The 27,927-nt window shown below is 54.5% G+C and overlaps 1 protein-coding gene across 5 annotated transcripts in view; it reads left to right on the forward strand.

Annotated features, from left to right (window-relative positions):
• Window positions 1-27,927, forward strand: part of PHF21B (PHD finger protein 21B) — a 134,276-nt gene that overhangs the window by 64,733 nt on the left and 41,616 nt on the right. The window lies entirely within an intron of this gene.

A 27,927-nucleotide genomic window follows, 5' to 3' on the forward strand; every position in this document is an offset into this window, starting at 1 on the left:
ATTTGGTGCCTGTGCTGCCGAGCGGGGCTGCAGTGAGTGCTCTGTGCCCAGCCTGCCGCAGGAGATGCACCCAGAACACCTGGAGGGCCCGGAGCCCGTCCCTCTGCCAGGCCATTCATGGGAGCTGTGTGGCAGAGAGGCTCTATAGGTCGGGGGACTGGGCCCTGGCGCTGGCCAGGATTTGAGACCCAGCGGGCACTTCCTAACTTAGCATCCATGACTGTCAGTCACCTGCCCGTGCGTCAGTCTGCTTGACAACAAAGACGGCAGAGCCCTGCCTTGCGAGATCATTTTAAATGAGATCATGAACATGAACAGAATGCTTGGTGCCGAGTAGGTGCTCAGAATGGCAACACGCAGACTGGAGGCAGCCCTTCCAGAAGCACTGAGAATCAGCAGGGCCAAGGGTGGGGGCGGGGATCTTGCCTGGGGGCTGGGACAGCTCAGCCTGCGAGGCCAGGCTTCTCATGGGGAAGGGCTCTGCCACCCACGCAGTGTGCGATCTTGGGCCACTCGCTTAACTCCGGTGTGCCTTGGTTTCCTCATGTTTAACAGGGGATGAATAACAGGACCTCCTGCTGGCATTGTCATTGGGCTCCAGTGATGCCAAGTGGCCACAGCCCCTTTAAACGGAGCATCTGCTTGGCCAGCCTCTACCCTGTGCCCTGTTTCCAGGTCCTGCAGAGTCACCAGAGGCTCCTGCTACCCTCCCTCCTTCTGTAGGGGGTGGCTGAGCTGGCAGGGGCCTCCACAGTGTCACGGAAGGTTCCCCAGCCACAGGCTTCTGTCTCCCCTGTTGTGTTCAAGGCCTTGGGCTGGGGTGGGGACTGTGGTGTGCAGCCCCTGCAACGTGGAATATTTTCAGCCCCTGGAATCCTGCGCATCCCCCTGAGATGGAGCATGAGGCAGGAGTCTCCTGCAGGAAGGTGGAATTGATTCTGCCCACGCATTGTCCATCCACCCTTCCATCCATCCACCCCTCTGTCCATCCATCCACCTGTCCATCCACCCTTCCATACGTCCACCCACTGTCCATCTACCCTTCCATCTGTCCACCCTTCCATCCATCTACCCTTCCATCCATCCACCCACCGTCCATCCATCCACCCGTCCGTCCACCCTTCCGCACATCCACCCTTCCATCCATCCACCCACTGTCCGTCCATCCACCTGTCCATCCACCCTTCCATACGTCCACCCACCGTCCATCCATCCACCTGTCCATCCACCCTTCCATACGTCCACCCACTGTCCATCTACCCTTCCATCTGTCCACCCTTCCATCCATCTACCCTTCCATCCATCCACCCACCGTCCATCCATCCACCCGTCCGTCCACCCTTCCGCACATCCACCCTTCCATCCATCCACCCACTGTCCGTCCATCCACCTGTCCATCCACCCTTCCATACGTCCACCCACTGTCCATCTACCCTTCCATCTGTCCACGCTTCCATCCGTCTACCCTTCCGTTCATCCACCCACCATCCATCCACCCTTTCATCCATCCATAATAACAGGACTTCCCGCATTTCCTCTTTCCCATCCCACTCAGTGCGTGTTCACTGAGCACCCAGGATGCCAGCACTCTTCGAGACATGACCTCCTCCCTGTGCTCTGAGAAATGAAAGCCCAGCAGAAGGGATTGAGATTGTAGGCATGTCGGGAGGGCATAGAAGGTGCTGGTAGAGGGGTAGAGGGTGGAATTGGGGTGTCTGGCCTAGTTTGGGGGTGTCAGGGGAGGCTTCTCAGAGATGGGGAGCCCCTCTAGTCTCTGGCATCCCTCCCCACTCCCAGCCTCAGAAGTACTTGGTGCCTACTCTGCCTTCGGCCTTGGAAGGCGGCTTCCTGTAGTGTTCAGGGCTCTGCTGCAGTGCGCCTCCTCTGAGATGCCCTCCCTGACCACTCTGGCTCCAGCAGGCCTCCCGGCCACCATGCTTCTCTCCTGCAGGGCCTGACTCTCCCTGATGAGCCGGTGGAGGCCAGGGCTGTGTCCACCTGTGTGTAGTTAGCTCTGGGTGCTTGGCACACTGTAGAAACTTGGTAATTATTTGGGGAGCAAGTGGGTGACCTGGGCAAGAGGCAGGGGACAGAGTGACCCACGCAGAAGGAACAGCACAGATGGCCCTGAGGTCACCCTCAGGAGGGGATGGTAGAATCTTCGCCATCTCACTGCCTGGGGCCTGAGGCCCAAAGGGTTCTGGTCCCATCTCAGAGGCACTCAGCCCCCTGTGCAGTCCCGGACTTAGGTTCAGGCTGGCCCCTTGTGCTTACCCACAGCTTCCTGTCAAGGTCAAGGTAAGCAGGACTGCTTTACACCCCACCCCCCAATCCTGCCAACAGTATTTGGGAGGAGACCGGTCAGGTGCTGGAAGATGGCATTCCTGGGGTTCCCCATCACTCCCTGTCCCCACGACCAGGCCCTTCTGGAGGCACTCATTGCCCTGCAGCCCAGGTGCAGGGGATCTGAGCAGCGTGGGGATTTGGGGCTGGGGCTGGGGCCAGGGAAACAAACCCCAGCTGTGTGGTCACTGTGCTGGGAAACAGGCCCCATGCACTCAAGCACAGGTGATTCTGCAGAAAGCACAAAACCGTGTACTCTCGGTTCCCACCCAAGGATGGGAGGGTCTCAGATTTCTGGGGGCGGCTGCTTGGGAAGCACAGACAGGTGCCTCCCATGCTTCATGTCATTCAGCCGGAGTGAAATGGCCCCATTCACAGGGCGCTGGGGGAGGCTGGGTCAGAGCCCTGCTGCTCCCGCCCAGAGCGAGTCTGTCCATTTCCACTGGGGAAAGCCAGGTGCCCATGGGCCTCCCAACACGAAGGAGATAGATGGTAACACACTCACACCTGAACCAGGTCTTCAGGAAACCAGGATTTCTGCAGCATTTTGTGTTCTTGGAGGGTTTTCCTGCCGTGGTAACCTAAGAAGCAAACCTCATTTTCATCAGTGATTTAGAGGCAGGAAATTAATACGTGAGACAGGCAAGGAGTGAGTGGGCCGTGGCAAGCACCTTCGAGGTGCGGGTGCAGCCCCGTATGCAGGAATCTCGTGCTTCTAAGAGGTAAGCATCACTCTCGTTCACGGAGGAGGAAACGAAGGCTCGGGACTGTGGCAGGAAGGCGGGAGTGACAGTTGAGGCTCCGCTCTGCCTGACTGTGCAGTCAGATGCTTTCCTTCCCCACGTCCTTCCTTCCGGGCCCCTGACTTCATTAGAGCAATTCTGAACCCATGCAATGGGCTGGGCAAAGGGTTTCTTCCTCCATTCATTCATTCACTGATTCACTCACTCATCGGGGGCTTGGTCAGCTTATTTCTTCCTGGCTCTGAGGATGCTCTTCTCGAAGCAGACATTCCCATTCGAAGGCCAGGACCCCACCATCCGCATCTAGCAGACAGAGGAACCAGGATGGGCCAGCGTAGCCCTGTGATGCGTCATTAGCTGGTGGACAGGCTCAGGAGTGGACGGGAGCTGGGCCTGGCCTGGAATCTTAGGAAATACCCTAACTCTGCTGACGCCGGCTGTGGGGTTCCTAATTTGTCCAGATACCGAGGCAATAATATAAACGTGGTATTGATGGCAGGGCCTGGGCAGGGCCTCCAGGTGGCCCTCATTAAGTCTCGATAGCTCCCATAATCCAGAGGGTGCTTCAGATGACCAGAGAGGAAGAATGGATGGAAACAGACATCAGAGGTGAGCATGCCGTGGTGCCCCTCCCAGCACAGGCGTCCAGCCCCTGGACAGTGGCCCCTGGCAGCTTGAGGCCCCAGAAATAAGATGCACATGGAAAGGAACCTTATTTCCTCCCCAAATTCCCATGAAACTCTGGGCACCTTTGCCATCAGGGTTCTCATAGCCTGACAACACATGCCATAGGTGGAAGCCACCAGATGCTGGGCACACAGTCCTTCACTGTCTACAGAACAGCTGCAGCCTTTACAGACAGAGAAGCTGAGGCTTGTGGGGCTCAGTGTCTTACCGAAGGTGGAGCAGCGGGAGGATAGAGGAGGGAGCTGGGTTGAAGCCAGGTTTTCTGACCCCAGGCCCAGTGCTGTTCCTTCTCTCAGGGTCCAAGTGTGCTGTTGAGTTCAAAGGGCTAAAGACATTTTACTGAGCAGCTATTGTGTGCCAGGCCCACGGGCTTCCATCTGCATGAGACCCAGTTGTCAGAGGAGCTTGGAAGCCGGGCCTGGAATGCTGCAGGTGGCTTTTCTCGGTACCCCACAAGTCTGCATGGTGCCGGGGGTGCCACTGGACTGGATGCTCTGGCTGCTGCCACTTCTTGGACCAAAACTGGCAGAGACTAAGGCGGGAGCTGAGGATGAGCGTCACATGGCCCAGGAGTCGCTGTCATGTGCCCGGCCACTGAGTGTGGACCCCAAACCCATCCATCGAAATGTAAACCTATGTTTGGTTTACAAAGAAAGTGGGTGGGAGTGGGGCACAGTGGTCAAGGATCCTGGTATGAGCCAGCTGCCAGGACTCCAGACGAGCCTGCGGCGCCTGGAGGAAGCTTGCAGCTGCCCATGTCCCCACGAGGAGACAGAGATGTAACTGAGCCTGCTGGAGAGCCGGGCACCCCCAGCACCAGTGAGGCCTTTCCCAGAGCCCCACATGCTCGTCGTTCCCAGACGTTCCCTGGTACGTCTCTGGGATCTAGCTCAGATGGGGCTCTGCTCAAAACAAAAGTAGGGGCTTGGGTTTTTCTGTCCCCCCGCCCCCCGAGCCCCAGGCCAGCTCTGTCCTAGGGATTACGGCCCTGCTGTTATAATCAACCCCCTGTGCTTCGGTGTCCCCAAGCCCCGGCTGTGCTACTGGGGGACAGACACAGGGACCGTGTGCTCCTGGGGACGGGCACGGGGACTGTAGGCAGCTCTTTTCTCCAGGCTTCCTGTGGGGGGTATGTTGGCGCGAAGGCGGTAGGCAGGCAACCCCGGAGCGTGTTGGGGAAGAAGTGGAGGGCATCGCGGGCAGGAGGGGCTGGCTTGGGGGCAGAGGCAGTGCTGAGCAGGATTCAGTCCAGATCTTCCATCTACTTTGTGTGCTCTTGGCTTTGACTTGTCAGCCCTTGTGAGGATGGGGGGCCCTCCCCGTGGGGGGTCCACCTGTGGGTCCCTGCCTCAGGCTGTATCCTAAGTTCTGAATCCCTCTTTCTTCACTGAGTCACACGCTTCACCCTGACCCCCAGGAATCAGCCACTCCAGCCCCACCCCATCATACAGATGGGGAAACTGTGGTCCAGCCAGGGCAAGGGTTTGCTGCTGAACCAACTCCTGCACCCCTGTCCTAGGTGTCCTCCCAGGACTGCCACTCCCCGGAAAGCCTGGGTGGTCCTGCCCTCCACGCAGCTCCCCGACAGCTCGTGCGCTGGGTCTCAGCTCAGGGGCCAGGCTGTGGGCGAGCTGCAGACACCTTTCTCCAACCCTGTGCCTTGGCTGTGTCCTCAGGGCCACAGACTTTGGTGCCCTGTGTGGGGCAGCTGCTCCTGGGGCACACATGGGCTCTGCAGTCAGCTGCCTGGGCTGGACCAGCTTGCTCCGCCTCCCAGCATTGGCAGGTCACGTTTCTCTGTGTGTTCAGTGGGATGGTAATAGTGCCTTTCCACGGAGCTGGGGGGATGAAGTGTGGGACTGGCCTAGGGCGGGGTCGGTCAGGAATTGTCGAGATTCCTGCGGTTATTCTCTTGCCCCTGGGCTGTGTGTTCCAGGGTCCTGAGGCTGAGGGTGCCCCCAAGGTCCTACTGTGGCTCAGGAATCCGGCAGGGCCCATTGGCTGCCCTCCAGATGGTGCCTGGCACGCACTGTCCTGGTGGCCTGGCTCTGTGTCCCAGGTCCCGACACCAAGTGTGAGATGTTGCAGGCCCTGGGTTTTCTGCTCCTATTCGGAGTCTGGCTGGGAAAAGGGAGAAGGCGGACTTTTTGGTGGTGCTGAGACAAGGGCAGGTGCCGAGCCCAGCATCCCAGGCCCTTCTGGCCCCAGACTTGCTGTCCCATGTCAGGCTGTTCCCCAGGGCCGCACTCCCCCCATTGGGCCTCAGGCCGTGTCGTGGCCTTTTCTTTCAGGGTCCTACTCATCGTCACCTCCTCTGGGAAGTGGCATCTCTGTGCTCCCACAGATGGGGTGGGGGATGGGTCTGTGCCCACTGAACGGGCAGTCCCTGGGAGACGGGGCTGCTTCTGACTCAGTGCTGTGTCCCCTGTACCTGGGGTGGGTGCTGCGTTGGCGAATGAATCGATGACAGGTGGCCCCCCAGCCTGTGCCCCTGCCGTCCTCACCTTGGCTCGTCACCATAGCAGGTCTGTTTCCTGACCAGAATGAAGGCCCTGCCCAGCACCTAATGGGTGCTTCCGAGCCCACATCGAGGCAGAGGCTTAGAATGACGGTGGCCTCTGCCCACCCCCGCCCCATTCCCCATGCTAACGTGGGAAGTGGGGTTGGTGGCATCTTATAGTTTTGCCTTGTGCCCACCACAACATCGGAGAAAGAAAGCGATCCAGCTGGGTTGGGATCTGTGATTTTCAGGTCTTTCTGGCCCACCTCCTCCACCTGCTGTTACTCAAAGCAGTGGAGATGAAAACCAGAGCTGAAGTGGCCTCAGGGGAGGAGGAGGAGACTGAGCTTCCTCCTGAGGTGTGGGATTGAGAGGCCGAGTCACAGAGGGACAGACTGGCCTGACCCACTCCGGGGTAAATAGTCCTGGAAGCGCACAGCCGCTGACATCCCCACTGAGCTGGTGGTACTGCCGGGACCTCTGGAGGTCTCTGGAATCTCCCTCTGGGTGTTGCCGGCTGGTAGCTGGGTGGTCTTGGGCAGGTCACTCAACCTCTGATCCTCCCTTTCCTCAAGTGTAAAGGGAATGGTTATTGTGAGCTCACACAGCATTCCTCAGTTGGTATGGATGTGGGTCGTTACTGTTCTCGAATCCCGCTGCTCATGCGGCCAACGTTTGTTGATCCTTTAAAAATTGCAATGAGTTGGAACGTTTAGAAGTTGATCTATTGGCTTGGCGTGGTGGCTCACGCCTGTAATCCCAGCACTTTGGGAGGCCGAGACAGGCGGGTCACGAGGTCAGGAGATCGAGACCATCCTGGCTAACACGGTGAAACCCCGTCTCTACTAAAAAAATACAAAAACCTAGCCGGGCGTGGTGGCGGGCACCTGTAGTCCCAGCTACTCGGGAGGCTGAGTCAGGAGAATGGCAGGAACCCAGGAGGGGAGCTTGCAGTGAGCTGAGATCCGGCCACTGCACTCCAGCCTGGGCAACAGAGCGAGACTCCGTCTCAAAAAAAAAAAGTTGACCTATTAATGGAAATTAAAATTATATTCCATGAAACAACAGCCCCCCACTCACCTCCACAGCCCCACCCCAAACTTTGGACACCTTCACATGAGGAAGGGGGTGTGCCCATCTCACCCACTCCTGCCCACATAGACCAAGAGTTTGCCTCTAGTCCCTGAGCCTTGTCCAGCTGACTGGGGCTCTGGAAGGTCCCAGCTGCTAGGGTTAGCTCTGCCTCTTCCTTCAGCCCCTTCACCTTCTAGGTGGGGAAGCAGGTGCTTCACGGAAGTCCCTCCCTCCCAGTTATTTTTATTTGTTCACCAACGTCTGAGAGCAGTGTTCTCTCATCCTTTCCCCGTCCTTCCCCACCCGCTACTGTTTTTCAGGGGGCCATTTGGGCAGCCGCCTTCAGCCCCTGGGATCGTCCCTGACCCCTTTCAGTTGTGCCTCATAATTTGAGACCCCAAAATCTGAAATTAAAATCCTCCTCCATCCTGTTGGCCCCCGCTGCGCGCTGAAGCCTCATTATTCCAGCTTATTAACAGGAGGACCGCGTGGACAAGGGGTGCCTGTGATGGGGCTCGCAGCGGGCGGGCAGGAGATTAGCAATGCTAATGCTGGTAATTAGGGATGTGGTGTTGGCGCTGGGTGCAGGCTTGCTGGCAAATTTAAGGGCCAGATTTCCTGTTAGGAGTGTGGGAATAATTAAGGTGGCTGGAGGGTGTGGACAGGCTTGCCGGGAGATAGGTTCAGGCCCTCTTGCCAAGATGAGGCGTGGAGAAACTGGCGATCTAAATGCGCAGCACCTGCCCTGGCAGAGGTGCAGCATCTTTTTTTTTTTTTTTTTTTTTGAGACGGAGTCTTGCTCTGTCGCCCAGGCTGGAGTGCAGTGGCCCGATCTCAGCTCACTGCAAGCTCCGCCTCCCGGGTTCACGCCATTCTCCTGCCTCAGCCTCCCGAGTAGCTGGGACTACAGGCACCCGCCACCTCGCCCGGCTAGTTTTTTGTACTTTTTTTAGTAGAGATGGGGTTTCACCGTGTTAGCCAGGATGGTCTCGATCTCCTGACCTCGTGATCCGCCCGTCTCGGCCTCCCAAAGTGCTGGGATTACAGGCTTGAGCCGCCGCGCCCGGCTGAGGTGCGGCATCTTAAGCACTTCTGCATTTCACAGATTGCTCCTTTTTACAGAAGGGGAAACTGAGGCTCAGGGTGGCAGTGGCTTGCCTGAGTCCCCACCCCACTGGCCCCGGCTGTATTTTGAGGATGGGGACTTTATTGTTGTCCCCACCACCTAACTGTGGGCTTTTTCTGAATATTTCATAGATACATCACTCTCCTGCTTAAAGTCCAGAGCCCGACCACGTCTCACTCATCCTCACCTCCCTGGGCCTCTGCAGCCTCCTCCCGGTCTCTCTGCCTCTATGGGCAGCCTCTTCTCCATGTTGCATTACTGGGCAGCTCCTGGACTGCTGGGCTCCTACCTCTACCCGACTCCCTCTTCCTCAGACCCACCCTCCCGCAGGTGGCCTTTGCTGCCTTCGGCCCTACCCCTTTGCCGTTCCCTAGCCCTGCTCCCACCCATCCCCTGTGGCCGTGACTTCTCCTGGTCTCCTCACTGATGCTGGGACGGGCTGGGTGTCCCACGGTTACCCCCACCCCATGTCTGGGAATCGTACTTACCCTCCAAGACAGTGCCAGCGTCTCCTTCACCCCACTGTGCTCACAAATGCGTTGAGCCCCCTCTGCTGTCCCCACCTGGGAAGCTCATGGGAGGTCCAGGGAGAACCTTAGTGTTTGCTCCGTGCTCAGTGCTTCCTGCATTTCATCGAAACTTCGTGGAAACTTTGCAAGGTGACAGGTGAGGCCTCAGGTGGGGACACCAGTCACACATGGCAGTCCTGGGGCAGAGCTCAGACGTGTTCTACCCACAGCCTTCTCTCCTCCACTTACCTCACTGCACCCTGGAGCTGTGGTGTCTCCCCAGCCGTGGGTGAAGGAGCGTCTCCTTCCTCTATGGGTCATGCAGCTTCCCCCAGTCCCTGGCTCATCACAGCAGCCTACTTCTGGCTCAGCGGGAATCTCCCTTTTCCCTAGCCCTATCTGAGCCGATCTTGAGTTTTCTGCTGGAGGCTCCTAAGGGGCCTTGGCAGAAGGCAGGAAGGGCCTGCGCTTGTGCAGGTGCTGCAGATGGTCGGTGCTGGCTCTGAGCTCACGCACTGGAGGTGCCATGTGTGTGCAGCCCAGCAGCCTGGTGGAGGTTTTGTGAACTCCTTGATCTTTTTCAGTCCTCAGCCGGCTCCTGCTTCTCTTGCAGGTCCAGGTGCTGTCAATGCATAGCAGAGAAGTGACACACAAGTCCTTCCTGAATGCCTTCCTGGTCATCAGGCCACAGTGCATTTATTTCCATAATGGTGCATCCAGATTTCCTGCCTCATATTCAGTGCCACCCAGAACCTGTTCCTGATCGGGTTCCTGGGTCTCCTTCTAGAGATGGCACCTTATTTTTCAGGCCCTCATTGACATAACTGTGAATATTTACTCCATTCCAGGAGAAGCAACTTAGCCATGCAGCTGCCAAAATGAGGGGTTATCAGTGCTGCCCCTGAGAGGGCATAGGTCTGTGTACCGGCTGGGCTCCTCCAGCCGCTCCCTTGGCCTTGCCTTTCTACGAGGGTTTGAGCTGCAGCTCTTGTCCTTAAAATATATAGATTTTTTTGGTCGGGCATGGTGGTTCACGCCGGTAGTCCCAGCACTTTGGGAGGCCAAGGCAGGCAGACCACTTGAGATCAGGAGTTGAGACCAGCCTGGCCAACATGGAGAAACCCTGTCTCTACTAAAAACACAAAAATGAACCGTGCATGGTGGCAGGCGCCTGTAATCACAGCTACCCCGGAGGCTGAGGCAGGAGAATAGCTTGAACCTGGGAGGCGGAGGTTACAGTGAGCCGAGTCCACACCACTGCACTCCAACCTGGGCAAGACAGCGGGACTCCGTCCCAAAACAAAACAAAACAAAAACAACAACAAAACCGGGCATGGTGGCAGGCACCTGTAATCCCAGCTACTCGGGAGACTGAGGCACAAGAATGGCTTGAACCTGGGAGGGGGAGGTTGCAGTGAGCCCAGATCGAGCTACTGCACTCCATCCTGGGTGACAGAGCGAGATTCTCTCAAAAATAAAATACGTAGATTTTTAAAATTTGAGGTAAAATTTGCATACATTGAAATTCACAGATTTTAATTACACTGCTGGATGAGTTTTGACAGTTGTGTACACCCAGGTAACTTATACTCCAAAACACAGCATTTACATCACCTCAGAAAATTCTCTCCTGTACCTGCCCCATCCGTTCCCCCAGAGCACCCACTGTTGCGATTTCATCACCGTGGATTAGTTTTGCCGCTTCTTGAGCCCCACATCCGGGGAGGCCTGTGGTCTTTGTATGGGCTCCCTTCATTCCACGCGGTGCTGTGAGGCTCCTCCGTGTCGTTGAGAGTATTTGTCATTCTTTCCCTGCGTGTTTCTCAGTGGCATCCCATGGTGTGGGGGTCCCATGAGAGGTTTGTCCACTCACTGGTTGATGGACATTTGAGTTGTTTTCCCTTTCAGGGGATTATGAATAAAGCTGCTCTGAATTTCATGCACACGATGTTTGGGGGATCTAGGTTTTCATTTCTCTCGTGTAAACACCTAGGAGTGAAATTGCTGGGTCAGAGAGCACAGGTGTGTGTTTAATTTTGTAAGAAATGACCCAACTGCGTTTTGAAGTGTTTGCACTGCCTCCCACTCCTGCAGTGCTTTGTGAGAGACCCGGCTACTTCTTGATGGCCCAGCTCAGCCCGCTTGGGTCTCTGTCCTCGGCAGCCTGCACCTGTGCTGAGCGTGCACCTGTGTTCACACCTGGCAGCCGCCTGGCTGTGATGTCTCCCTCTCTGCCCAGCCTTGGAGGCTCCTTTTTCCCTGGAACTTGGTCCTTCAAGGCTTTCTCATAGTCACTGCTCTTGGGGATGAATAGGATTTTTATTTTGTCTGGGTGTGTCTTGATGTTACCATGGAGTTAAAGTTTCTCATCCTTCCACTTCCTCAGCAGAAGGGAATGTGCAGCCGGACGCGGTGGCTCATGCCTGTAATCCCAGCACTTTGGGAAGCTGAGGCAGGTGGATCACTTGAGGTCAGGAGTTCGAGACCATCCTGGCCAACATGGTGAAACCTCCTCTCTACTAAAAATACAAAGAAGTTGCCGGGTGTGATGGTGGGCGGCTGTAGTCCCAGCTACTGGGGAGGCTGAGGCAGGAAAATCCCAGGAGGTGGAGGCTGCAGTGAGCTGAGATTGTGCCCTTGCACTCCAGCGCGGCATAAGAGTGAAACTCCATCTCAGAAAAAAAAAAAGAAAGTGGATGTCCACAACTTTAGTCTTAAATTGTAAGCTTCCTGTAGAACAGCATTGTCTAATGAAAGCACAGTGAGAGCCGTATGTGTAAGTTTACATCTTCTGGTAAGCCCTAATAAAGTAACAAGAAACAGGTGAAATTAAAGTAGGGGGGTGAAAATCATTTTGATAATTATTTTATGTAACTCAATATGCCCAAGATATTAGTTCAGCATGTACTTCATTTTTAAAATATTAATGAGATATTTTAATACCTTTTCATGAGTCTTAGAAGTCCCACATGTATCGTCCACTTGAAGCCCGTCTCAGCTCAGGTTGGCCATTTGCAAGGGCTCACCAGTAACGGATGGCAGGAGGTGGTCCTGTCTCGAGGGGGCGCTGAGGCATCCGGGTGGGGTGTCACATGCAGATTAGGAACTGGAACAAGAAGGGCTGGGGACAGGAGGCCACGGGGCTGCTGGCAGACAGGGAGAGATGAGGGTCACAGGTTGGGAGCTGGCATTTCTGCTGGGCCAGAGAGACAGTCGGCCTGAGGCTGAGGCCTCTCTACAAGGAGCTGCCTTCAGAACCAGGCGGGACCCGCAGCTTCCCCTGTGCCATCCCCACCGGACCTGGCCAGGGAGGAGCGCTCCAGGGCTCATGCAGGTGACAAGGCAGACCCATAGCCCCGTTCCATAGCTCTCCCGGGAGGGGGCTTGGCCCATTCATCCCAGGAGTGAAGACAGCAGCCAGGTTCTTCAGGACCCTCCAGAGAGATGTTCTCCACGGTGTTCGGAGGACAACGAATGTTTCCCCTCTCCTAGTACATTTAAGTCAAAATCTAAAGCTTATTTTCAACACGTTATTTGCACAGTTCGAAGTGCTGTTCCTTCTAAAACTACCCCAGCGGAGAGAACAGAATGTGGTGTGTCTCCTGGGCAGCACGTGCTCAGCGCCGGGCTCAGCTCACAGTGGGTTCGTGCGACGTCGGAGCTTCCCCGAGGAGGGCAGAGACGGGGCAGAGCCACCCCTTCTTGAGCTGAACACTTTTCTAGTCTCACTAACTCTGCTCGCCCTGTGGAGCTGGCATCGACGTCTCCATCTTACAGATGAGGAAACTGAGGCTCAGGAGGTTAAACAGCTTCAAGTCACAGTTGCAGAAGGTCGTGTTGCCCTTTCCCATGAGACCTGCCAGTTTCTTGGGGCCTCCAGGGTGCCAGGTGTGTGCCATGTGCTTCTGTTTTAACTGTCAGGGCAAACCTGTATGAACTTTAATTCTCCGTGTTTACAGAGGAGGGAAACTGAGGCTTGGGGAGTTTGAGTAACTTGTTCAGGGTCTCATAACCCCTAGGTGGCAGGACCGGGGTTTCCTCTCGGCTCTTTGGGCTATGTTCCTGAAGCTTCCAGTTAGACGCAAGTCAGAGGGAGTGTGTTGGGGATGGGGCGACCACTGGACCGACTGCCGCAATCCTTTTCCCCTTGATGAAAGTGAATATTTATACTGCATGGGTGTGTGTGTTTAACCAGCCGCCGAGATGTCAAAGGCCCTGGGAACTGCCTCTGGAGCAGAGCAGGGACTGTCCTCCTCTCCAAAGCCTAGTGCCTTGTGTCTTCTCTCTCCACGCCCCTGGCAGGTCTCAGCAAGGGCTGGGACACTTTCCAGGGTGGCCTGGTGGGGCCTGCTAAGCTTACGGTGGGTCTGGACCACCATAAGTAGCCAGACCAGCAAAGAGTGAGGACCAGACAGGGATGGGGGATGTGACCATCCCAGACATTTTGCAGAAGTGGGGGCAGTGGGGACTTTGGACGAATCAGAAGCTTCTGGCCGAGGGGGGCCTTCAGTTCTTCTAACCCCAGACTCGGGGGGCTTCAGGACTCCCTACACCCTCCAGTTATGGGCCCACGTGGTGTTCCCCTTGGCTTGGAAATTCCTGGAGCCCCAGTGCCTACCTGCAGAGTCGAGATAGCTTGATGGGTGTGACCTGTCCATGTGCTGCCGCCTGGCCGTTCCCAGATGGACCCGACGCCTTGACAGGCGAGGGCTCCATTCCTGACCATGCCGTCCCGGTATACCTCTAGTCTGTCCCTCTCTGCCTGGGACGATGTTGTCCCTTCTTGGCCTGAAAAATCTGCTCATGGAAGTTCCTTCTGTTGGATGTGGACATCTGTAAGGAGTTTCATTCGCATTTGTTGTGATGATGTCATCGCTCCTCCGTGTGCCTGTCTGTCTGAGGTCGCGTGCAGTGATGGATGGCTGGGTACCAGGCTGTTCTAACATCCTCACCACCACCCTCCAGGACAGGGGAGGCAGGTGGGCGAGGTGCAGGTGAGGGCCGGCGGCACCTGGGAGTCAGGAGGAAGTGGCCGATGGGACTCTGAGCCCCGTGCAAAGGCCCCCTGCCTGGTGGCAGCCACCAGGACCACCCTCCGGGTCAGCCGTCCCCAGGAGGGGAGGGGCTGCCATGCCCACGTCAGAGGGGAGGAAGCAGAGGTCAAGAAGGGCCCCTCTGGTCTTGTGGTTACACATGCCATGTATTTTCTTGTTAGTTTTCACCAGGAAAACGCCCTCCAACTGCGTGGAAATGCGGGGACTGCTGAGCGTGGCAGGATCTCAGTAAACAGGCAAAGGCACTCCATGAGCCCATGGCCTGTCTCCCGGGGACTGCCAGAGCCTTCCCTGTGGTTGTGTGAATCATTTGTATTCAGTTACTGTGCCCAGAAAACCCTTCTTTCGCGGTGCAGGGTACATACAGATTCATTCCTCACTTGCTTGGGGCAGTCGTCTCTCTCTCTCTCTCTCTCTCTCTCTCTCTCTCTCTCTCTCTCTCTCTCTCTCTCTCTCGGGGCAGTCGTCTGTCTCTCTCTCTCTCTCTCTCACACACACACACACACAGACACACACACACACACACACACACCCCCACCCTGCACGACGGGGCAGTCGTCTCTCTCTCTCTCTCTCTCACACACACACACACACACACACCCTGCACGATGGGCTCCAGATACTCGTCTCCCAGAATGATGGAGATGAGCTAGGCATGGAGGTGCATGACCAGCCTCAGGCAACTCCCGCACCCCGCTTACCGCTTCCCCTTCCATGTAGGCGAGACCTTCCCATGGACTTCCGTCAGGTCGCGGGCAGCACGTTCTGATGCTCTCTTCTGGTCTGTTTCCCCAGACCGTGGGCAGAACCTCTCATCTGTGCACAAGGGGCCCAGCGCAGGGTGGGTGTGCAGTGAACACTTGCTGAGTTTAGTCAGTGCCAAGGGCTTCAGGAAATAGAAGAGGCCGAGCGCAGTGGCTCACGCCTGTTACCCCAACGCTTTGGGAGGCCAAGGCATACGGATCCCCTGAGGTCAGGAGTTCGAGACCAGCCTGACCAACATGGAGAAACCCCATCTCTACTAAAAATACAAAATTAGCCGGGCGTGGTGGCACATGCCCCGTAATCGCAGCTACTAGGGAGGCTGAGGCAGGAGAATCGCTTGAACCCAGGAGGCGGAAGTTGCAATGAGCTGAGATGCGCCACTGCATTCCAGCCTGAGTGACAGAGCGAGACTCTGTCTCAAAAAAAAAAAAAAGGAAATAGGAGAGATCTTGGCTGTTTTCCCAGCGGGGCGGGAGCATTTGCCAATCCAACCAGAAGCCCGTCCCCGAGGACAGGACCCGCTCTCCTTGACGAGTGCCTTGTTAGAATGTGAGGCCCCTTTGAGGGGCTTGCGGGCACCTCTAGGATTGCTAGAATGTTCTGTATCTCGGTCTGCAGGGTGGTTACTTGGGTGTAGATATCTGTCAAATCCAGTGAGCTGTGGTCTCAGCTCTGTGCCAGTAGAATGTAAAAGTAGAAGTAAAATGGGCCCTTACTCTGGAGGGCCAGGGGTTGGGGATAGGGTGACTGGGGTCCACCCACCCTTGCATACCTGCCCACACCGCAGCTAGCTCCAGGAGGCCTCTGCAGAGAGAGGAGCACCTGCTGGGCCACTGTCGGCATTCCGTGGTGCAGGTGCAGAGGTGCACCCTCAGTTAGATCCCAGGCCGTCACCAGTGTTCCATGGCACAAGTGCAGAGGTGCACCCTCAGATTCCAGGCTGTCGTTGGCATTCCGTGGTGCACCCTCAGTTAGATCCAGGCCATCGTTGGAGGTCCATGGCGCGGGTGCAGAGGTGCACTCTCAGTTAGATTCTAGGCTGTCGTCGGCATTCCGTGGTGCAGGTGCAGAGGTGCACCCTCAATTAGATCCCGCTGTCACCGGCGTTCCATGGCACGGGTGCAGAGGTGCACCCTCAGATTCCAGGCTGTTGTTGGCATTCCATGGTGCACCCTCAGTTAGATCCAGGCTATCGTCGGCGTTCCGTGGTGCACCCTCAGATCCAGGCCGTCGTCAGTATTCCGTGGTGCACCCTCAGTTAGATCCCAGGCCGTCTGAGGTGGGGATGATGAGGCTGAGGCCAGCGGGACTGCATAAGCCCACCTTATGTGGGAATTAGATCTCAATGACCGCCTATTTTGCGAGATCTGGAGGTCGGTGGGGACAGGCAGAGGTACTACTATCAGTTGGATTTTACTGCTACTGTGATTTGTTTGGAAGATGCGTGCCTGGCGGTTGCGGCCCCCCCAGATCCAAGGGCCCAGGTAGGGGGTTCAGGGCCCACTGGCTAGGAGGGAATAAGGACACTCTGATAGTGGGTGAGCAGTCTCTGGGGACACAGGGACGAGTAAGTACCAACCACTTCTGTTTTTCCTCTTACCCCAGGCTCAAGGGAGGCAGCGCCTCTCCTCTGGGGTGGGGCATTTGCCCCCCAATCTGCTCTCTCCTGGCAGCCCTTGCAGCAAGCCCATGGCCCCTCTTAAAGATCAGATTTTGCTGCATCTTTAGGAAACATGACCAGAGGGAAAACTAACCTCCAGGTCTTCCCAGTGGAGGTTCAAGGCCTCCAGCCTCTGCCCCAGGTCCTCTGTGCAGTGACATGGCCTCACCCACCCTCTTCAAGGCCTCAAGTCTGCATCTTTCCCCGTGCCCTGCCTTCCTTCCTGGGGGATGTGGTTTAGAGATGACCCCTCCTGTCCAGCCCCTCCCTGGATTTTGGACATTCCCAGCAGGCTGCTGGCTGTGCCAGTCCTCCAAGAACAGGGCCCACGGTGGGAAGGATTGCACAGGAGGCTCCTGGTGGGTTCCTGGGCCCCTGGAGTCCAGATCTCTTCCAGATGGCATGTTTTCCAGTTGAGTAGATGCATACGTGGCCATTTTAGCTTGTCTCACGGACACCCTCCACAGCAGAACTAGTGACCTCAGAGGCTGCCACTTCCTTGCAGAAGTTTCCAGAATACACCTCTACACATGCACCTGTGGTCACTGGGGACCTCGCAACCATTTTTTTTACAACCCCCCCCCCCCAAGATCACAACCCCCAATCCTTAGTACATGATACCATTCAGAGTGTGTGTTTTTTGCTAAATAGCATAAAATTACATCCTTTCAACTTAATCAAACTGCTCTGCAACGCCGAGGGCCGCCGAACGGGTGTTTTAAATGTCAGCATATGGTAGCCACTTGCGTTGTCTGGCACTTTTTGATTAAGAGCAGCTCCCCGTAAAGGCCTCTGCGATTGGTTAAGTGGCCCTGGGCAGCCTGCCTCCGCCGGCCTGGCTTTAGTCAGGGTCACCGAGACCGAGCCGGGTGGGAGCCGCCTGTGCCTGGCAGCTGGGCTACAGTGGCCACAGATCTTTATTCCCACAGTGCTCTCAGTAAACAGAATTGCCTTAGAGCAAGACATCAGCAGCATTCTGGAGTCAGAACTTTAGAAAATGACTCTTCGTGTGGTCAGTGTGGCTCATGCCTGTAATTCCAAGGTGGGTGACTCGCTTGAGCCCGGGAATTCGAGGCTGCAGTGAGCTACAATTGCGTCACTGTACTCCAGCCGGGGCAACAGAGCAAGACCTGGTCTCTGAAAAGAAAGAAAACGACTCCTTGTGGGGCTTGCTGAAGCTGGCTTTGGAAGAGGGTTCCTGTTTTAAAGCCCAGCATTGAGGTCTCCTGAGAGTCCCCTGGGCGTAGCTCACCTCTCCGGAGCTGCCGGCTATCGGGGCTGTCCCCAGCACCCTGGGAGAGAGCAGGATTCAGGTTGGGGAAGGGCTGCGGGCCCCGGACAGCTGTTCCTGGCAGGAGACGATACCGAGGTCCAAACAGGCCTCTGCACCTCGGGGTTGGGGGAGGGGGATGCCGCCCTGCATCCTGCCCTTTCAGGGGATTGGCCAGCAACCTGTCGGAAGAGGTGAGAGCCCTTCTGGTGCTTGCCCCAGACTCACACTCAGCTCCTGGGCGTGGATTCAAGGCCCCCAGTGACAGGGCCTCCACCTGCCCCTCCTCACCTCCTTCACTGCCCACCTTTGGGAGCTGTAGTCTCCAGTTCTCTGAGCCCCTTGGCACACCTGCTGCTGGTGCCTCTGCCCCTCCCACCATCCTCCTATCCCGCCTCTCGACTCCTATGCGCTTTCCTGACTGCCCATGGTAACGTTCCCGTCCAAATTGCAAAGTCCCACTCAGACACCCCCTCCTCCAGGGAGCCTTCCTGCTTCCAACTCTAGACAGAGCTCCCTCTGTCTCCTTTATGCATATTTATTTACTGTAAAATATGCAGAGGGCCCTATAATAAGCCTCCACATGTTCTCCACCCAAATGGGTAAACAGGGAGGTTGGGCAGTTTGCTTCCGATCACTTTCTTAAAGGCTAGACCACTATAGAGGCAATAGGCATTCTCCAGCTTCCTCCCTTCCCTCTCCCCTCCCCAGGGGCAGCCGCAGTCATGAGTTGGGTATAGACCCAGCCCTGGTTGTGTGCGTTTATGGGACACCAGCCGGCCACACCCGCCGCAGTGCTGGCTCTGCCTGAGTCAGGCCGTGGGTTCGTGTTGTTCACCCGAAGGGGTGTCTTCCACACTCTTGGTGACCGGGGCAAGTCTGGTTTCTTCCCTCTAGCTGCTGGGAAGTTTTCCATTGTATGAGAACTTTCTGGTTCCTCTTCTCTCTCCTAGTGACAGTGGGTGGATCCTAGCTTTCCTGGTTGCAGCTGCTGCAGGGGCTGTCCTGTGCTCAACAGAGTTGCCCCCGGCTGGAACTGCAGGCCTGGGCTCACTGCCTCACCTCATCTGGCGACCTGTCGCCTCCCCTCCCTCCAGCCCTGTGGACCCTCGCATCTCCGTGGGTCCCTCAGGCCTGCCACCTCATGCTGCATTGCTGTGGGTGTGCGTTGGCCCACAGAGGTGCCCAGGACTGAGAGGCAGCAGCACCATTGGAACGACTCAAGTGCCACCGGCTGCTGTTAGAACACCTGTGTGCCGGGCATCTCCTGGCACAGGGAGCTCCCCTCTGGCCCTTGTAACAGGGACAGCAGTGCTTGCTCTCTTTCTTTGGAGATGTGGGGAGCGATGCGTCTGGCATGACCAGGGCCAGTCCAGGAGTGAAATTCAAACGCAGGCGGGTTGGCCTCCCCTGGTCTTTGTCGCAGATATGCCGGGCGTGGTGGTAAACGCATGTGGGCTGGAGGAGGCACGGAGCAGCCAGCTGAGACAGGAGGAAGTGGCAATTTCTCTGGAGTTTTACATGCACTCGCTGTGGCCCTTGCTGTTCTCTCCTGGATGAGCTTGGGGTTCATGAAGTCAGGATGTCTGAGTGAGAGTGGGGGACATCAAATGGGGACGTAAAGGCCAAGCCTAACCACACTCATGCAGCAGCAGCGGCCCATGGAACCAGCTTGTTCGTTGCTGACAGTGATAAAGGCGGCAGTTGGATTTCATCTGTGAATAATGAACTGGTTTCACATGACAGTGAAAGTGGTGCTTATGTTCTATTAATATTTATTAGCTGTTATTGATGTTGGAACTGACTTGTTTTCTTTGCCCCACATCACAGCAGTTCTATAAAGATGCAAAGAAAATTGCAACTCGAGAAGCAATTAAATCGCCGTGCTCTGTGGCTGCGCGTGGCGGCTGGGCCATGTGGAGAGGAGAGCAAGGCCGCCTTCCATGGGGGCTTCCTGGGGGCTTCTGGGAGGCCTGGGGCTGCCTCCCCGCTCACCTCCCCAGCCTGGTGAAGCTCAAGTGTCCAGAGGCCTGTGGGTCCTCAGCCCCGGCAGTGGAGCCTCAGCGGTGAAGGATTGGGGGCCTCTCAGCCCCAGGGCCTCGATGGTGGGTGAAGACTGGAGAGCCTGGTCTTACCCTTGTCCAGTGAGGGTCTCCATGGGAAACACGGCCCACTGCGAGGAAGCAGCCACAGAAACCCCGTGCTTTCTGTAGACAGTTGTCCTGGTTTCTTTAAAAAGTTCCTTTAAGGCATGTGTGTTGGCTCATGTCTGTAATCCCAGCACTTCGGGAGGCTGAGGCGGGCAGATCATTTGAGGTCAGGCGTTCGAGACCAGCCCGGCCAACATGGCGAAACCCCGTCTCTACTAAAAATACAAAAATTAGCCAGGCATGATGGTGGGCGCCTGTAATCCCAGCTACTTGGGAGGCTGAGGCAGGAGAATCACTTGAACCCGGGAGGCGGAAGCTGCAGTGAGCCGAGATTGTGCCACTGCACTCCAGTCTGGGCGACAGAGTGAGACTCCGTCTCAAAAAAAAAAAAAAAAAAAAAAGTTCCTTTCATGGGAAGAAGGGGTGCTGTGGGGCTGTTCTAAATGGAAAGAAGCAGAAGAGACCCACAAATGACAGGGCTTGTCCTGGACGAGGTCCTGCTTGTAAATAACAGGACAGTCAGGCAGTTAGACTGTGGCCTGGCAGTTCGAGGACGGCGGGTGTGAGGCTGGTTCTGCTGTGTGGGGTGGGTCCTGGTGGTACGTGCTGAAGTGGGAGTGGGAAGAGCTCAGGGACCCTGCACAGCTGATGTCAGAGCCAGTGCTGGAACCCCTCTGCTCTGCCACAGCTCCAGAGCCAAGTGCCCAGAGTGCTTAGAAACTTTTATTAAAAACAGATTTTTCCAGAAGCACGTGTGGCTTTTGACCTGGAAGGTTGTGGAGTCTGTACCAACACCTGTCTCCTCCCCCGTGTTTGAGATTCCTGGAGATTTCCCCAGCTGCCCACACCCCCCACCCCTTAGCCATGGCAGGAAGAATTTGAAGTTATCTTTGACTTATGGCCCCTTTCCCCCCCCCCATTAAAATGCTTGGAGCTGTAAACATAGTCACAAGCTCATTGATCTTGAAGAAAGTGCAGCTGTAAAGTATCGGGTGCTGGCGAAATCGCCTCTGAGATGACTGTTTCTGCTGGTGTCGATAAATTCCAGCTTGGAGCAGAAAGGTCAGCCCTTGCCAGATAAAATGGCTTTCAGCTCGCTAATTAAAGGTTTGTAGGGAAGTGGAAGAACGCACTCAGGTAGGCTTGGAGCGAAGAAAACACGCAGAGATGGGAGAGCCTGAAGCCAGCTTAGTGCTGGCGGAGAATGGACGGTTGTTGGAAGGGGACGGCAGTGTTCAGGAAAGAACCCACCGTCCCAGGGGTTGAGGAGGGGCCTGCGAGGCAACCCTGTTGACAGCAAACTTCCCCGGATCATGGGGACTTTGGGCTTTGCCTCAGAATCATCTCTCCTTTGGTGATGGGGCTGTGGGTCTGCGGTTGCAGAGCCTACTCCTTCTGCCGACCTAGCTCAGGGTGCTGGGTGCTTGAGGGTACCCCATACTTGGTGCTCCCTGAAGAGCTTCAGGGCACCTCGAGTCCCAGGCAGGGGCACACACACCGCGCTCAGGTTGGTTTGGAGTTTTGGGGGAAGCGCGTGGCCAGGCACTGTTTGTTCTGCCGGCCTCCCGCGGGTGTGGATGTTCCCCCAGGGTAGGTTGTGTCTCTTTCTTGGTGACTGACTAGGGAGGATCAAGTGGAAGTAGCTCTCCCTGTCATCTCCTCCTCACCTCCCTCTCCGGGCTCTGCCTCTCCACCGCCTCCATCCCTCCCTCCCGTGTGGGTCTCCCCTCCTTTCCCTGCCCCCTGCTGTGACCTCCTAAAGTAGGGGGACAGGAGTTGCCAGGGTCCCAAGTCAGGAGGGAGGGTTGAGCCTTGACAGATATAAAGGCTCAGAAACAGACACAGAGCCAAAGACGCTCCAGAGAAGAACTCATGTGGAAACACAGAGCCGTGCACACCCAAGTGGGTATTGGAAAAGGCAATAGCTACTTACAAGCAACATCCGGACAGATACAGTCACCCCCAGCCCACATGACAACACCTGAACACAGACATGGCCACCTCCGGCCCACACAGCAACACCTGGACACAGACATGGTCACCCCTGGCCCACACAGCAGCACCCAGACATGGCCACACGGCCACCCCCGGCCCACACAGCAGCACCCAGACACAGACACAGTCACCCCTGGCCCACACGACAGCACCCGGACACGCCAACCCCTGCCCACACGGCCACCCGCAGTCCACATGGCAACACCTGGACACAGACACACAGCCACCCCCGGCCCACACAGCAACACCCAAACACAGACATATGGTCACCCCTGGCCCACACAACACCTGGACACGGACACACGGTCACCCCTGGTCCACACAGCAACACCCAGATACAGAAACGACCACCCCCAGCCCACACGGCAACACCCGGATACGGACACGACCACCGCTGGCTCACTCAGCAACACCCAGACACAGACACATGGCCACCCCAGGAAACACAGCAACACACAGCTGCCTGTGGCCCATGTGGCAGTACTCGGACATGGACACATGGCCGTCCCAGCCCACACGGCAACCCCTGGTCCACAAGGCGACGTGTAAAACACACATGGCTGTCCTTTGCCCACCCAGAACCATCTGCAGAGGCAACTTGGCACGGCAACCCTGGAGGACTCAGGCACGTGTGGGCTTGGAAAACATGACAGCACACACCCACCTTGCCTGGAGGGCCACCCCATACCTCCTCACGGGCTGGACCACGTCTGGAGGCTTTATCTGGGGCGTCTGAGTGAGGACGGAAGCCCCAGCAAAGCAGGTTCTCTGGCACCTGTGGGATCTGCTGGCCAGCCCCACCCATGTGGAAATTTCTCCTCCCCCGGGCCCCAGGCCTGCCCCTCATGCACCCACTTACGGAGAACCTGCCTCAGGAATCTACTGCAGGGACGTTCCCACCACAGAACCTGCTTCCCTGGGAACCCACGTGCTGCGTAGGCCTTCATGCCACAGCGTGCGCTTCCCTGGGAATCTATTGCAGGGACATGCCTCATGGGCCTTCCCGCCACAGAACCCACTTCCTCAGGAATCCACCGCAGGCCAGGCCATGTCGGCCTTCCCACCGCAAAACCCACTTCCCTAGGAATCCACCACAGGGACGTGTTGCGTGGGCCTTCCCACCACAGGACCTGCTTCCTCTGGGCCTGCAGCCCCAGGTGGGCGGAGTCACCTGGAAGCTGGCTTATCAAATGGCTGCTCCTGCTAGCCTCCCACCCCCATGGTCTGTGCTGGCCTGGGGCCCCGACTGTTGACCAGCTGGGTAAATGGCACTGGCTGGCAGGCCAGGGGCGGGGAGATCAGAGCCTTCCACACACCTTGCTTTGTGGAAGTTGGGGGGACACTGGTGGTGGAGTTTGATGTAATGGGGAGGACAGTCCCCATAACCCCCATCTTTGAGACATGCATTTGGGAAGGTGGGCATCAGGCAGCACCTGAGGTGGTCTCAGTGCTGCCCACCAGGGTGTGCCGGCCGAGAGCAGCAGGCGGTGTTATAGATTGGGAGCTGCCTCATCAAGTGGCCGAGGCTGTTTGTCATGTGCTCCACATTGCATAGAAAGCTCTGTTTCAACAAATGTCCAGAGTGAATATCTAGGGGAATGTGGGTCATTTGGTTCCACGCAGAGAGGCAGGCAGCTGGCTCGGAGGACATGAGCCTCTCAGAGTTTTGACCCCATGGGGCAGGTGGCAAAGAGGAGGCAGGAACCGTCCGAGCATAATCAGAGAAACAGCTCTGTGCATGGGGCCTGAGACCCTCTGCCGTGTCATTTGAGGATGGATGATATTCATTGTAGGGGTGGAGAGATATTGATAAGGAGAGAAATGGGGAGGGAATTTTTAATAGCTTTGTGGAGGTATAATTGATACACAATAAGCTGCACGTGTTTAGAGTGTACAATATAAGTTTGACAAATGTAAACCCGTTGCCACAATCAAAATCGTGAACACATCTTTCTCCCTGAAATGTCCTGGTGTCGTTTTGTAATCCCTTCTTCGCGTCCCTACACCATTTCCACAAAACCTGGGATCTATTTTCTGTCACTTTGTTTGCAATTTTCAGAATTTCATATAACTAGCATCATACAGTATGGATATTTTTTGGAGTCTGGGTTTTTTTTGGCGGTGTTATTTTGTGATTCATCCATATTGTGTGTGTCAGTAGTTTGTTCCTTTTTATTGCTAACTAATACTCTGTCGTGTGAAGATACTACAGCTTGCTCATCCGTGTACTTGTTGGTGAGCGTTTGGATTGCTTCCCGTTTTAGGCTGTGACACCAAGAGCTGCTGTGAACATTCATGTACAAGTCTCTGAACGCGTACCTTCCCTTCTCTTGGTGAATGCTTGGGAATAGAATGGCTGTCTCTTATCGAAAATGTCGTCGTCTGCCCAGGCTGCCATAACAAAAATACCATGGACTGGTTGGCTTAAGCAACAGAAATCAATTTCTTATGGTTCTGGAGGCTGGGAAGTCCAAGATCAAGGTGCCAGCAGATTCAGTTCCTGATGAGGGCTCTATTCCTGGTTTGCAGATGGCCACCTTCTTGCTGTTTGCCCATGGCAGAGAGAGAAAGAGGATGAGAGAGAGAGGACACAAGCTCCCTCATGTCTCTTCTTATAAGAGCACTGAGGGCTCCACCCTCATGACCAGATCACCTCCCAGAGGCCCCATCTCCAAATACCATCACATTGAGGGTTAGGATTTCAACATTTGGATCTGGGAGAGGACACATACGTATGTTCTGTTCATTGCCATACATATGTGTAACTTTTTAACTGTCAAACTGTCTTTCAAAGTGTGTCATTTTATGTTCCCAACAGCAGTGATTGAGAGTTTAGTTGCTCTACAGCCTCACCAACACTTGATTTGGTCAGTCTTTTTAATTTTAGTCATCTGAATAGGCTTGTAGCAGTATCTTATTGTGGTTTTAATTTGCATTTCCCTAATAACTAATTATGTTTAGTATTTTTTATTTGCTTATTTGCCATCAGTAGTTGTTCTTCTCCTCCTTCCTCCCCTGTTCCCTCGCCTCTTTCCTTCCCTCCTCCCTTCCCCTCCCTCCCTTCCCTCCTCCCTTCCCCTCCTTCCCTTCCCTCCTCCCTTCCCCTCCCTCCCTCCCTCCCTCCTTTCCTCCTTTCCTCATCCTCTTACTCTTCCTCCTCCTCTTTCTTTTTCTTTCTTCATTTTCTTCTTCTTGGATCTCATTTTGTCACTCAGGCTGGAGTGCAGGGATGCGATCATGGCTCACTGCAGCCTCAACCTCCTGGCCTCAGATGATCCTCCTGCCTCAGCCTCCCAAGTAGCTGGGACTACAGGCACTTGCTACCATGCTCAGCTAATTTTTAATTTGTTTTTTTTTTTTTTTTTTTTAGAGACTATGTTGCACAGGCTGGTCTTGAACTCCTGGCCTCGAGTGATCGGCCCGCCTCAGCCTCCCAAAGTGCTGGGATTACAAGTATGAGACACCGCCTGGCCCAGTATATCTTCTTTAGTGGAGTATCTGTTCAAATATCTTGTTCATTTTTAATTGAGTTTTTTGTTTTCAGATTATTGAGTTTTGAGAGTTCTTTCGTATATTATGGATAAAGGCTTTCATCAGATAGGTGATCTGTATGTGTTTGTTTTCCAGGGCGTGGCCACTTTTTGCATTTTCCTAACATTGTCTTTCCAACTCTGGGAGTTTCTTATTTTGTTGAAGTGAATTTATTATTTTGCCCTCATATCAATTATTATTTTGCCCTTGTATCTAAGATTCTTTGCCTGACCTGACATCCCAAAGATTTATCTTACATTTCGTGTAGCGGTTTTATAGTTTTGGTCCCTACATCTAGATCTCTGATCCATTTGTTCTTTTTTTGTTGTTGTTTAAATACAGTATGTGGTACGGACTGAAGCTCTTTTCTGTTTGATTTTAGTATATGAGTATCTCCTTGTTCTAATACCATTTTGAAAAGATTATCTTTTTTTGTACTAAATAAGTTACTTTTTTGGGCTTTGCTGAAAATCAGTGGACATTGTATGTGTAAGTCTACTTTGGACCTCTATTCTGTTCCATTGATCTATTTATGCATCTTCACGCCAGTACCACACTGTCTTGATTACTGTAGCTTTATAACAGATCTTGGAGTCAGATGATGTTAAGTCTTTCCCTTTGGTTGTTATTTTTGTTTGTTTCATAGTTGTTTTGGCTATTCTAGGTCCTTTATACTTTCATATGCTTTCTAAAGTCATCTTGTCAATTTCTTTTTTTTTTTTTTTTAAATACTGGCTGAGATTTTGATTTGAGGTTGTGTCGAATCTGTAGATCAATCTTGGAAGAACTGAAATCTTAACAACGTTGAGGCTTCTGATTCATAGTTATGGTATATCTCTTTCTTAAGTCTTTAAAAATTTCTCTCAGCGATGTGTGGAAGTTTCTAGTATATAGATCTTATATAGCTATTGTCAGATTCTTCCCTATTTCTTGTTTTTATTTCTTGATGCTATTGCAAATGGCATTTAAACCTTTTTGAATTTCTAAATGTTGGTGGCTAGTATATAGAAACACAACTGATTTTTTTTTTTTTTTTTTTGAGACGGAGTTTTGCTCTTGTTGCCCAGGCTGGAGTGCAATGGTGTGATCTCGGCTCACCGCAACCTCCACCTCCCAGATTCAAGCGATTCTCCTGCCTCAGCCTCCTGAGTAGCTGGGATTACAGGCATGCGCCATCACGCCCGGCTAATTTTGTATTTTTAGTAGAGACGGGGTTTCTCCGTGTTGGTCAGGCTGGTCTTGAGCTCCCGACCTCAGGTGACCTGCCCACCTCCGTCTCCCATAGTGCTGGGATTACAGGCGTGAGCCACCGCGCCTGGCCCACAACTGATTTTTATATACTGTTCCATCCTGCAATCTTGCTAAACTCATTTATTAGTCCTAACAGCTTTTAGAAAAATCCGTTGAGGCCGGCATACGGTTTTTCTTCATCCATGTGTTATTTTAGCAAATTACACGGACTGACTTTCAAATGGCAAAGCAGCCTTGCAGTCCTGGGATAAACCCAGCTTGTTCATGATGTCTTATCCTTTTTGTTGTTGTTAGAATTGATTTGTTAACATTCTGTTAAGAATTTCCGCATCTGAGTTCAAGAGAGAACCTCACCGATCCCTGGCCACTGATAGTTTGGCTGGATCTGAGCAAGGGGGTCCCTCTTTCCCCATTGGGCAGGCTCATGGGGTACAAATGTGGCCACGTAGAACTGCTCCATCAGGACCGAGCGCAGTGGCTCACACCTATAATCCCAGCACTTTGGGAGGCCGAGGTGGGTGGATCACCTGAGGTCAGGAGTTTGAGACCAGCCTGGCCAACATAGTGAAACCACATTTCTACTAAAAATACAAAAGTTACCCAGGCGTGTTGGTGGGTGCCTGTAATTCCAACTACTCGAGAGGCTGAGGCAGAAGAATCACTTGAACCCAGGAGGAGGAGGTTGCAGTGAGCCAAGATCACGCCACTACCTTCTAACCTGGGCAACAGAGTGAGACTCCATCTCAAAAAAAAAAAAACAAAAAAAAAAACTGTTCCATCGGGGCTGTGGGTAGTGGTAGTTCCCACAAAAGGAGACTTTAGACAAGTGGGTACCCCAAAACACATCTCCTATACGTGTGTGGGCCTGGAATGGAAGGGTACCATCTCCCTTCTCCTTACCCTGAATGTCCTCCCTGCTCCTGGTGCTGCCATCCCATTGTGTGTTGGCGAGACCCCCCATTGGGCTGGGATTTGGGGGGACATGTTGGTGCACACACCCAGGCCGTTCCCCGTCCTGAGGGACCCAGTGCAGATATGCACCAAGGGCCTGAAAAATATCCCTGCCTTTTTGGTCCATGCATCCCTGTATTCAGACTCTTTTACAGAAATGCTCTGTGATGTGGAAATGGATTTATCCACAAAGATGTTCGCTGCAGCATTGTTTATTCACTGGAAAAAGATGGGGCTAGAACTCAAATTTCCAAGAGTAGAGGATTGGCTGAGGAAATGCCATTATGTCTGCCGAATGGAAGATCCCATAGCCATTAA

Source organism: Macaca fascicularis, chromosome 10 (genome assembly GCF_037993035.2).
Source record: "Macaca fascicularis isolate 582-1 chromosome 10, T2T-MFA8v1.1".
NCBI classification, from domain to species: domain Eukaryota; kingdom Metazoa; phylum Chordata; class Mammalia; order Primates; family Cercopithecidae; genus Macaca; species Macaca fascicularis.